We start from the raw sequence: 11,533 nt of genomic DNA, 5'->3' as shown, positions 1-11,533 counted from the left end.
GCCCATATCCTGATGGCAATGTAATATTTGCACCCATGGAAGCAAAAGCAAAGAACTATTTATGGAATGGATATTTTTCATGAAATTTTTACTGTCAGAATCTTCGTTTGTCATTAATCTTTTTAAATATGCTGGGTAATCTGGAAAATGTATATCATTTGTACAGATTTTCCCTTTGCTACATCGAGTAAATTTCCCATCGGATGGTTTTCATCTGAGAAATTGAGTGATAGGCAAAATTCACATCGAACAGTCATTCCACAACTATGTTCAAGGATTACATTCTCATGTACTCCATTTTTGCTGAGAAGGCAGTTCCTACCAGTATTGGTAGTACTTGTTGATGACTGTTCTCTAGACATATTCTGTCTTTGCCATCGCTTTCTTTCAACTTCAAAAGCACATTGGTCTTCAGACATTTTCTGTCAATAACACCAGTGTTTTTCGGCATCAGGGCGACATTTTTCCAGTAGCTGGTGTTCAGATACATCCTGTCGCAGGCTCCGCCTTCTTTCAAGATCAGACGCAGGCTGCTCTGCAGACATTTTCTGTCGATAACGCCGGCATTTTTCGGCTGCAGAGCTACATTGTATCAACAGTTGTTCTTTAGACATGTCCCACCTCTCTACTGTCATGGTCTGAGATACAGGTGAATGAGAGTCCTGGCTATCAGGCTGCTGAGAGCTGTCTGACCAAAGGCTGATTCTGTGGGGGGTGGGACTTCCTCCTCCCTGCTGTCAGTTTCCACAGCTGTGATGAGGAAGCTGGGGTGACAGAGGGAGCCCTGCCCTCCAAGCTGCCCTCTCTCTTGCTCTGCTCTATGTCCAGTGGTCTCCTGCTCTGCCAAGTCCTCCAAACCTCCTGCTCTCTGCCGGCAAGGTCCCGGGAGTCCGCGGGTGTGGCTAGGCGCAGGAGGCCTTGTCTCCTGGACTGGCGAAGGTCCTGGGAACCCGCGGGCATGGCCGCGGCCGCTGTCGCCTACTGGGGCGCCTGACATCTGAATATGCAAATTAACCACCATCTTTGTTGGGTTAATTTGCATAGTCACTCTGATTGGCTTGTGGGCATGCTTGAGCATAGTGGAGGGACAGCTAATTTGCATGTTTCTCTTTTATTATATAGGATTTCTGCCCCTAACAAATGCATCTTGCCATGTGATGTCTTGGGCAGGGTTCCTTTCAAGATGACTCAAATCTAGGGGATGCACCCTGACTAGTTTGGCTCAGTCGGCCTGCGGACTCAAGGGTCCCAGGTTCAATTCTGGTTGGGGGCATGTACCTTGGTTGTGGGCACATCCCCAGTGGGGAGTGTGCAGAAGGCAGCTGATTGATGTTTCTCTCTCATTGATGTTTCTAACTCTCTGTCCCTCTCCTTTCCTCTCTGTAAAAAATCAATAAAATATATTTTTTAAAAAAAGTCTAGGGGATGAGCAAAAATGTGTGAAAATGGTTAAAAGGTACAAACGTCCAGTATCATAGAAGTAGAACTTTTATGAGATACTTTTTTAGTACTGTATTGTATATTTGAAAGTTGCCTTAAAATTTGATAATAAAAGTTCTCATCACAAGGAAAAAACTTATGTGGAACTGTGTGAGGTAATGGATGTTTATCAAACTTATTGTGGTAATTATTTTCCAACATACACACATATATATATGTATACTAGAGGCCTGTTGCATAAAGAGATTCATGCAGTAGACCTTTCCTTCTCCTGGCTGCTGGCACAGGTTTTCCTCCGGCATCTGGGACCCAGGCCTTCGCTCTGGCTGGAGCTGCCTTCAGTCTTCTGTCTTCGCTGCTCTGGTTGGAGCCGCCTTCAATCTTCCGTCTTCGCTGCTCCGGCTTGCCTTCAGTCTTCCCTCCACTGCTTGGAGCCTAGGTATGCAAATTAACTGCCATCTTTGTTGGTGGTTAATTTGCATATCATGCTGATTAGTTAATGGGAGGCATAGCGAAGGTACAGTCAATTACCATGTTTGTCTATTATTAGATAGGATATATATATATGTATATATATATATATATAATCATTACCTTGTGCATTTTATTTTTTTTAAAAAATATATTTTATTGATTTTTTACAGAGAGGAAGGGAGAGAGATAGAGAGTTAGAAACATTGATGAGAGAGAAACATCAGTCAGCTGCCTCCCCACTGGGGATATGCCCGCAACCCAGGTACATGCCCTTGACCGGAATCGAACCCGGGACCTTTCAGTCCACAGGACGATGCTCTATCCACTGAGCCAAACCAGTTTCGGCTACCTTGTACATTTTAAACACATACAATATTATATGTCAATTGTATCTCAATAAAACTGGAGAAAAAGAACAGCTAGGGATTTTGAAATGCTGTTATCCTAGGATATGATTCTAAATAAGTGCTTAATCAAAATTATTGCCAGTATAAGAACAATTGCACTTTAATAAAAATAATATAGATGATGACTCAAGTCTAGAAACCTCCCAGTGTTTGCCCAGGAGGAAGATGTATGCACACCTACCTACCTTGGAATTTCAGGCTGCTCCCAGCTCTAATCCTCTCCTTTTCCTCTGTTCCCACAAAGTGCTTTAGCAAGCCTCTGACTTTTAGATGTTTTTAGACATGACTCAGGCACAAATCTTAGTGTCCCCAAACCCTAGGAAGCACATGTCAGCTTTCAAGAGGATCTTTGAAGTTCTAATTCTGCTGCAGTTATGGAGGGAGAGGGCAAGCAATAGCATTCATTGTGCTATGGGGAAGGTATAAGGAGAAAGCAAGTTGGGCCGGGGGAGGGGAGATAACAACAATAACTCTCTCCAGTGGAGTTTTCTACTACTATTCTCCTCTGATTAGTCTATTCATCTCATACATACCCCAGAGTTTGATTTTGGTCTAAAGTGTACAAAAAGTTTCACAATCTTAGTAATGTAAGCATAGTAGTATTGCATCTATCATTTACACTCCTTGGAAATTTCCTCTGATAAAAACCCTAGGAAATTAAAAAAAAAATGCACTATGTTATGAATAAGGACAGCATGGGTAATGATAGGAATAGTGTAAAGACAGCTTAACTGAACCCCCAGCAGTGACAGGATTCTTGCTTATCTATCATCAGTCTAGCCCTGCACAGAGCAAACCCACATCCTGGAACAAGTTTGCAGAGGCTTGAACTAAAACCAAGATACTAGTGTAGATGTTTGCAGCTGGTGGCAAGCAGGTGTCAGCTAGAAGATTTTTTTATGACCTCCTTTTCAGCAGAATAGCTTTTAGTTAGTCCCCAGAAATAGAATCTGGGCACTATATATATCGGGGCTCATCAAATAGGGTTGCTCAGCTTTTGGGGAACTGATTCCCCCTGAGCCAGCAGCGCTACATTTGGAATAAAGGTGAACTTCTGCATCTCTCTAGTGCTTGCCTGGTTCTTCTGGTTACTTTGCCATAACACTTAGTTCTATTATATGTGTTTACATGAACCCATATGTTTGCTGTTATCTTTCTTCTTTGTTATTTACTGTAGCCAGGCCTTCCTTCTGGAATCATCTACGTCAGCGGTTCTCAATCTGTGGGTCGCGACCCCTTTGGGGGTCAAACGACCCTTTCACAGGGGTCACCTAAGACCATCAGAAAACACATATATAATTACATATTGTTTTTGTGATTAATCACTATGATTTAATTATGTTCAATTTGTAACAATGAATCGGGGGTTACCACAACATGAGGAACTCTATTAAAGGGTCGTGGCATTAAGAAGGTTGAGAACCACTGATCTACGTGATCTTGAAATTTGCTTTTTGAAAGCACCTTTCCTGAGAATTTCTTGTTTAAATAACTGCCTCTGAGTTTGCATATCTGAAAATGTCTTTACTTTACCCTAACAGTTCCATAATGGTTTATTCTGGGTATAAAATCTTGGTTAACAGCTATTTTTTCCCAACATTTCAAAAATATTCTGACCTTGTGCTGTTGAAAACCTCATTAATTCTGAATCCCTACTTTTTAAAGAATGTATCATTTGTCTTTGGCTGCTTTTGACATCATATTGTTGTCTTTGTTTCAGTATGATGTATCTAGGAATAAATTTCTTTTCATTTGTTTTGCTCAGGATTCACAATAACTTTCTCTTTGGGATGTTTTTTCTTAGTTACCATATCTTTGTCTTGGTATGCTACATACTTGACAATTTATTCAGCACTATCTTCACAATTGCTTTTTCCAGAATTATGTTATTTTCTGACTTAACTGTCAAGGTTAATTATATTATCCATTCAAGAAAAACCTATTTTGCTTTTTATTTATTTTTTTTAACATACCAAAGGATTCATTTATTTATATGCTAAGAAATACAACTTTCACACAAACTGTGAAGATTTGAGTCAATGGTGTTGGCTCATTGACTCCCAGTGACCAAACCAGGTGGCCATGCAGTAAAGATAATCAAAGTTTGTTTTATGGATTTATTTTCAAATATTACAGCAATAAGGACCAAAAACAGAAAAGGAAACAGATTTCTTGGTGAGTATGAAATCAAAATAAGGGAGTTAGATGAGCTGAATGTTTAATGGCAACAGGTGAGAATACCTGTTGTTCATTGTCACAATAAAGTTGAACTTTCCATTCAGATCAGAAGACTTGAGGGCTCCTTGGCTCCAAAGCCAATGGTCAGCCTTGCCAGTGGGAGATCAATAACTTCCAGTCCAAAGACCAGGGTTCCCTTTTTAATTCATAATTGTTATCATTTGCCCAGAATATGGCTTCTCTTCTTGCATCTTCATGGTTAACTGATGCCTCTTCTGTGTGGCCCCTTTTTTTTCTTTAAATATATAAATATTCGAAAAAGGAGACATCTGGTCTGTCCTAAGTCTGTTGATCTGTTATCTAATATGGATTTACCCTTTATCTCCCAGAGAGCCAATTATCCCTTCATTGTCAGCATTCCTAGTGGGCTCTTCATTGTAGCCCCTTAATGCAAAAAAACAAAAAAAAAACAAGGACACTAGAATGTGCAGTCAACAACTATTATATAAACATACCTATGCATGCAAGTTTTAAAAAAGTAAACGGACATTTTTGATAATTTAATGATGGATCTCCACCGGTGAGTTATTGTTTTTTAAATTTTGTTGTTGTTGTTGGTTTCAGAGAGGAAAGCAGAGGGAGAGAGATAAATAGAAACATCAGTGATGAGAGAGAATCATTGATTGGCTGCCTACTGCATGCCCCCTTCTAGGGATTGAGCTGGCGACCGGGGCATGTGCCCTGACTTGAACTGAGACCTCCTGGTTCATAGGTTGATATTTAACCATTGAGCAACACCAGCAGGGCTACCAGTGAGTTTTGAACTGCATTAAGGGCATATGATTTTGTTAACTTAAAAACATTCAAACCTGTAAATAAATTTTGTGAGTTTATTTGAGCCAAACTGTTGACAATTGCCAGGAAGCAGAATTCCAACATATTGGGATAATGCTCCAGAGAATGGCAATTTTTCACCTTGTTTTATACATTACCATCAAAGGAGGAGACATAAGTACATTACATGAAATCCAGTGCTGATAGACTAGGGAGGAGGGAGAAAGCAAAGTTGGAAAACCTCTGGGATTGGATAAAAAGTAAAATGATGGACACATCTTTTTTTAAAATTTATTTCTCTGTATTGATTATGATATTGTGTGTCCTTATCACCCCATTGTCCCTCCTCCCCCCCTACCTCTCCCCCATGGTGTCTGTTCATTTAATTGGCTTATATACATACATACAAGTCCTTTAGTTGATCTCTCCCCTTTACCCCCACCCTCCCCTGTCTTCCCTCTGGGGTTTGACAGTCTGATCAATGCTTCTCGGTCTCTGGATCTGTTTTTGTTCATCAGTTTATGTTGTTCATTATATTCCACAAATGAGTGAGTCATGTGATATTTATCTTTCTCTGACTGGCTTATTTCAATTAGCATAATGCTCTCCAGTTCCATCCATGCTGTTGCACAGGGTAAGATTTTCTTCTTCTTCTTCTTCTTCTTCTTTTTTTTTTTTTTTTTTTTTTACCACAGTGTACTATTCCATTGTATAGATGTACCACAGTTTTTTTATCCAATCATCTGCTGATGGGCACTTAGGCTGTTTCCATATCTTAGCTATGGTGAATTGTGGTGCTAGGAACATGGGGTGCATATATCCTTCCTGATTGGTGTTTCTAGTTTCTTGGGATATATTCCTAGAAGTGGGATCACTGGGACAAATGGGAGTTTCATTTTCAGTTTTTTGAGGAAACTCCATACTATTCTCCACGGTGGCTACACCAGTCTGCATTCCCACCAGCAGCGCAGGAGGCTTCCTTTTTCTCTGTATCCTCACCAGCACTTGTCATTTGTTGATGATAGCCATTCTGACAGGTGTGAGGTGGTAATGCATTGTTGTTTTGATTTGCATCTCTCAGATGATTAGTGACTTTGAGCATGTTTTCATATGTCTCTTGGCTTTCTGAATGTCCCCTTTCAAAAAGTATCTATTTAGGTCTACTGCCCATTTTTTGATTGGGTTGTTTATCTTCCTTTTGTTAAGTTGTATGAGTTCCCTGTAAATGTTGGAGATTAAACCCTTATCAGTGATAACATTGGCAAATATGTTCTCCCATGCAGTGGCTTTCTTTTTGTTTTGTTGATGGTTTCTTCTGCTGTGCAAAAGCTTTTTATTTTGATGTAGCCCATTTGTTTATTTTCTCTTTAGTTTTCATTGCCCTAGGGGCTGTACCGGTGAAGAAATTGCTTCAGCATATGTCTGAGATTTTGCTACCTGTGGCTTCCTCTAGTATTTTTATGGTTTCCCATCTTATGTTTAAGTCCTTTATCCATTTTGAGTTTATTTTTGTGTATGGTGTAAGTTGGTGGTCTAGTTTCATTTTTTTGCAGGTATCTGTCCAATTTTCCCAAGACCATTTTTGAAGAGACTGTCTCTCCATTGTATGTTCTTGCTTCCTTTGTCAAATGTTAATTGAGCATAGTGGTTTGGGTCGATTTCTGTGTTATGGCCAAAGGTGATCCTGAGTAGGGGGATGAAAGGATTGAGAAAAGACAGACAAGAGAATGAAAGCTGGGTCTCGGTGGGTTGCTGCTCCCTGATGAGGAGACAGCGCCAGCGCCCACAAGCCATGTCTTTATTTTAAAGCAGATGCCATGAGGCAAAGCAGGGGCGTGATCACGTTGTTTACAGCATTCTCGTGAGTTTCAACCCTGCTCAACTACATGCACCTGAGCTCTAGCACAAGGCACGTGGGGCCACGTGTTTGGACCATAGGTTCAAGCTTACAACCATAGCTGTTGGCTATAATTGTGCTGGGAGGGCCCTGCCCTCCAGCTGGGACTTGCACGTGGCAATGAGAGGACCTGTCCTTTCATTAGTCTGAGGCTTGAGCCTGGCCAAAACACTGTAGCTGCGCCCCACATATCCCCCTTTAGTTTTGTTTTTAAACACGCCCATTTACATTATCCAAAAAACTCTAAATAAATTATTCATTATAATCAAAACATCAAAACAAACCCCTGGCTATTAACAAAACCATAAACAGCAATATTAACAAGAGAACAAAACTCTGGCTAATAACAAAGCCATACCAATGCAAAATCAAGCTACAAACATGTTAACGTTTTCAGGATATCTTACTCAAAGTCCTTAGATTTAGCTCCGCAAGATTTTACAGAAAACTGACAGTTCACCAACGCTAGCACAGCTTCCACTTGCTTTTCTAACATCTGCTTGGCCTCAGTCGCCATCTTCTTCAGCTGACTCCATGTTGATACCTCGATCACTTGCGTAGTAAAATGCCGCCGATGGAATGATGTCGCCGATGCAAAACTAGTCCCTTGGATCAGGCTGCCTGGATGGTAGACCCTGACACTGAGTCCGCACCCGTCCCAGTCAAATCAGCACTGTCCACGCAGGTGGAAGTCTGGTATCTTCTCAGCTTCTTTCTCCATCCGCGGCTGCATGGAAATGAGCAGCCCTCTGTCCTGCTGAGCTGGAGACCTCCAACTCTGAGTCTGGTGTCTCACACAGACCCAAAGTCCCAGGGAGCTATCAGGTCGCACAAGCAAAGATAACCAAAGTCTAGAAACAATGCAACTGTTGCAAGAGTTTACAATCTAGGTCTAAAATAAAAATTACTTCCTTAAACATCATCAGCCACAGCCATCTTCTGCTTTACAGTGGCTTAAACAAAACCTAGGAGATTTCTACCTTATTTTGTACTTCCTAATTACTTCTTATTTTCTACCTCCTACTTTCTACCACTTGCTTCTTGCCACTTGCTTTCTACTGCTTATTTTCTATCTCTACTGCTTATTTCTACTTATTTCTTACTTCTACAGCTAATTTCTACCGCTTATTTCTACTTCTTATTTCTCTATTTCTACAGCTTATTTCTACTGCTTATTTCTACTTATTTCTTACTTCTACAGCTTATTTCTACCGTTATTTCTACTTATTTCTCTATTTCTACTGCTTATTTCTACTTATTTCTTACTTCTACAGCTTATTTCTACAGCTTATTTTCTATTTATTTCTCTACCTCTAACTATGAACTATAGGTAGGCTTGGCTGCCCTTGCCCAAACCTTCCTATTCACTTATTTTCCTACTGCTTAGTTTCTACATTTCTACCACTTATTTTCTATTTCTACCGCTTATTTCTACTTATTTCTCTATTTCTACAGCCTATTTCTACTTATTTCTCTATTTCTACAGCTTATTTCCTATCACTTATTTTTTACAGCTTATTTCTCCTACCGCTTATTTTCTACTTATTTCTCTACCTCTAACTATGAACTATAGGTTGGCTTGGCCGCCCTTGCCCAAACCTTCCTGGGTTGCAAACCCCCACTTATTTCTACATTTCTACAGCTTATTTCTACTTATTTTCTACTGCTACCTGCTTATTTTCTACTTCTTATTTCTATATTCCTACAACTTATTTCCTACTCTCTATTTCTACAGCTTATTTTCTACTGCTTACTTTCTACAGCTTATTTCTACCACTTATTTCTACTTATTTCTCTATTTCTACAGCTTATTTCCTACCACTTATTTTTTACAGCTTATTTCTACTTATTTCTCTACCTCTAACTATGAACTATAGGTAGGCCTGGCTGCCCTTGCCCAAACCTTTCCTGGGTTGCAAACCCCGCTTATTTCTCTATTTCTACAGCTTATTTCTACTTATTTTTTACCGCTTATTTCTCTATTTATTTCTCTATGCTAGCAGCCATAAACATGGCTGAAGGAGTAGCTTCCACTCCTTGCTTTTCTGCTATTTGCTGGGCCTCAGTTGTTAGCTTCTTCCGCTGACCCCATGTTGGCACCTCAGCCCCCAATGTAGTCTTTGTTTTCTTTTTCTTCCTCTTTGCTGTCACTGGGGCAACTCTCAGTCTCTTGAACAGAGGGACAAGGAGCTTCTCTGGGTCCATTGTGGTGTCGCACATACCGTTCTGGCACACAGATTGGCTGCACTGCTCCTTCTGGAAAGATACAAACACAACCTCTTCTCCCCGTTTTTGTTTTAGTAATTGCATTTTAAGAGTATGATTGGCTATCTTCCCCAGCCTGCCTAGCCTCATACAGAGACCACTGGAGTAGAGACAGAGATCCCACTCTTGTTCTTGCTTCTTTAGAAGGCGACTGGAGAGGCTTACAAGTAACAGTAAGTGGAGTCGGAAGCATCTGGTCACTTTCCACTATTTGTCTTACATCTCCTGCCACATTCATCCATCCCTTTCGGGAAGGGGCTCTAGGTAGTCCCGAATCATGGACCACAAACTGAAGATAGAAGCAGGAATTTTCTCTGGGCCTTCAGCTATATAGCAATCTCTAAGTTGCTTCCACTTATTTCTACCTTAGAAATTTAAAAATGCTTACTTTAAAATTGCTTCGATTAAGCATTTTCCAATGTTTTACACCAAGCTAATTTACCACACTTTGGCTCCCTACCTTATTTTTTTTTTTTGGCCTTCTTACTTTTGCTTTTTAAGCTTACTCTCTGCGTGCGCCTTGGAGCCTCCTTTCACCTGACCACTTTTTAAATTCTCCCGAACTCAGGTCTGTTCAGATGCCACTTGTTACGGCCAAAGGTGATCCTGAGTGGGGGGTGAAAGGGTTGAGAAAAGACAGACAAGAGAATGAAAGCTGGGTCTCGGTGGGATGCTGCTTCCTGATGAGAAGACAGCGCCAACGCCCACAAGCCATGTCTTTATTTTAAAGCAGATGCCATGAGGCAAAGCAGGGGCGTGATCACGTTGTTTACAGCATTCTCGTGAGTTTCAACCCTGCTCAACTACATGCACCTGAGCTCTAGCACAAGGCACGTGGGGTCACGTGTTTGGACCATAGGTTCAAGCTTACAACCATAGCTGTTGGCTATAATTGTGCTGGGAGGGCCCTGCCCTCCAGCTGGGACTTGCACGTGGCAATGAGAGGACCCTGTCCTTTCATTAGTCCGAGGCTTGAACCTGGCCAAAACACTGTAGCCGCGCCCCACATTTCTGGGCTCTCTATTCTATTCCATTGATCTATATATCTGTTCTTGTGCCAGTACCAGGCAGTTTTGAGAACAGTGGCGTTGTAATACAGCTTGATATCTGGTATTGAGATCCCACCTACTTTGTTCTTCTTTCTCAGGATTGCTGCAGCTATTTGGTGTCTTTTTTTTTTTTATTCTAGATGAATTTTTGGAGAGTTCATTCTAGGTCTGTAAAATATGCCATTGGTATTTTAATGGGGAGTGCATTGAATCTGCTGGGGTCTTATCCGCATCTAGAAGGGTTCATGAATCTGGAGAAGGGGCTGTGATGTAAATTAAATAAACTAGATATGAAATATCAATTTGGGAGGCCATTTGGGGGAGCCAGGAGAGGTTTAGCTTTAGTAACTAAGCTCCTTGAATCTCTGTACCCAGGGCTTTTTATTCCCACATTTTTCCCTATAGCAAAGCATATATATATATATATATATATATATATATATATATATATATATCAAAGGTTTGGTAAACAAAGTATTATCAGTTTGGGGGAACTGCCCTGAGCTATCTGGCAGGAGGCAATAACATGCAGATCTTCAGCCCTGCTGAAGCCCCAAGGTTCATCAACCTTTTGATGAACTTCTTGCATTTATGACCTGCTGGAATTAGCCTGCAGAAGAATCTATAGATTGCTTTGGGCAGTATGGACATTTTAAATATGTTGATTCTACCCATCCATGAACCGGGTATGTTCTTCCATCTGTTTATATCTTGTAGCTTTCTGAGTACATGTCTTTTACCTACTTAGTTAAATTTATTCCTAGGTATCTGAATTTTTTTGGTGCAATGATAAATGGGATTATTTTTTTATTCTCTCTTTCTGTAAGTTCAATATTGGTGTATAGAAATGCCATAGATTTCTTGGCGTTAATTTTGTATCCTGCTACATTGCGTTAATTCATTTATTAAGTCTAATAATTTTTTGATGGAGTCTTTAGGGTTTTCTATGTACAGTATCATGTCATCTGCGAATAAGGACAGTTTTACTT

This window comes from Myotis nattereri (genome assembly GCF_964212035.1).
Source record: "Myotis nattereri genome assembly, chromosome: 3".
NCBI lineage: Eukaryota > Metazoa > Chordata > Mammalia > Chiroptera > Vespertilionidae > Myotis > Myotis nattereri.
The sequence above is the reverse complement of the archived record's forward strand: the minus strand, read 5'-3'. Positions refer to the sequence as shown.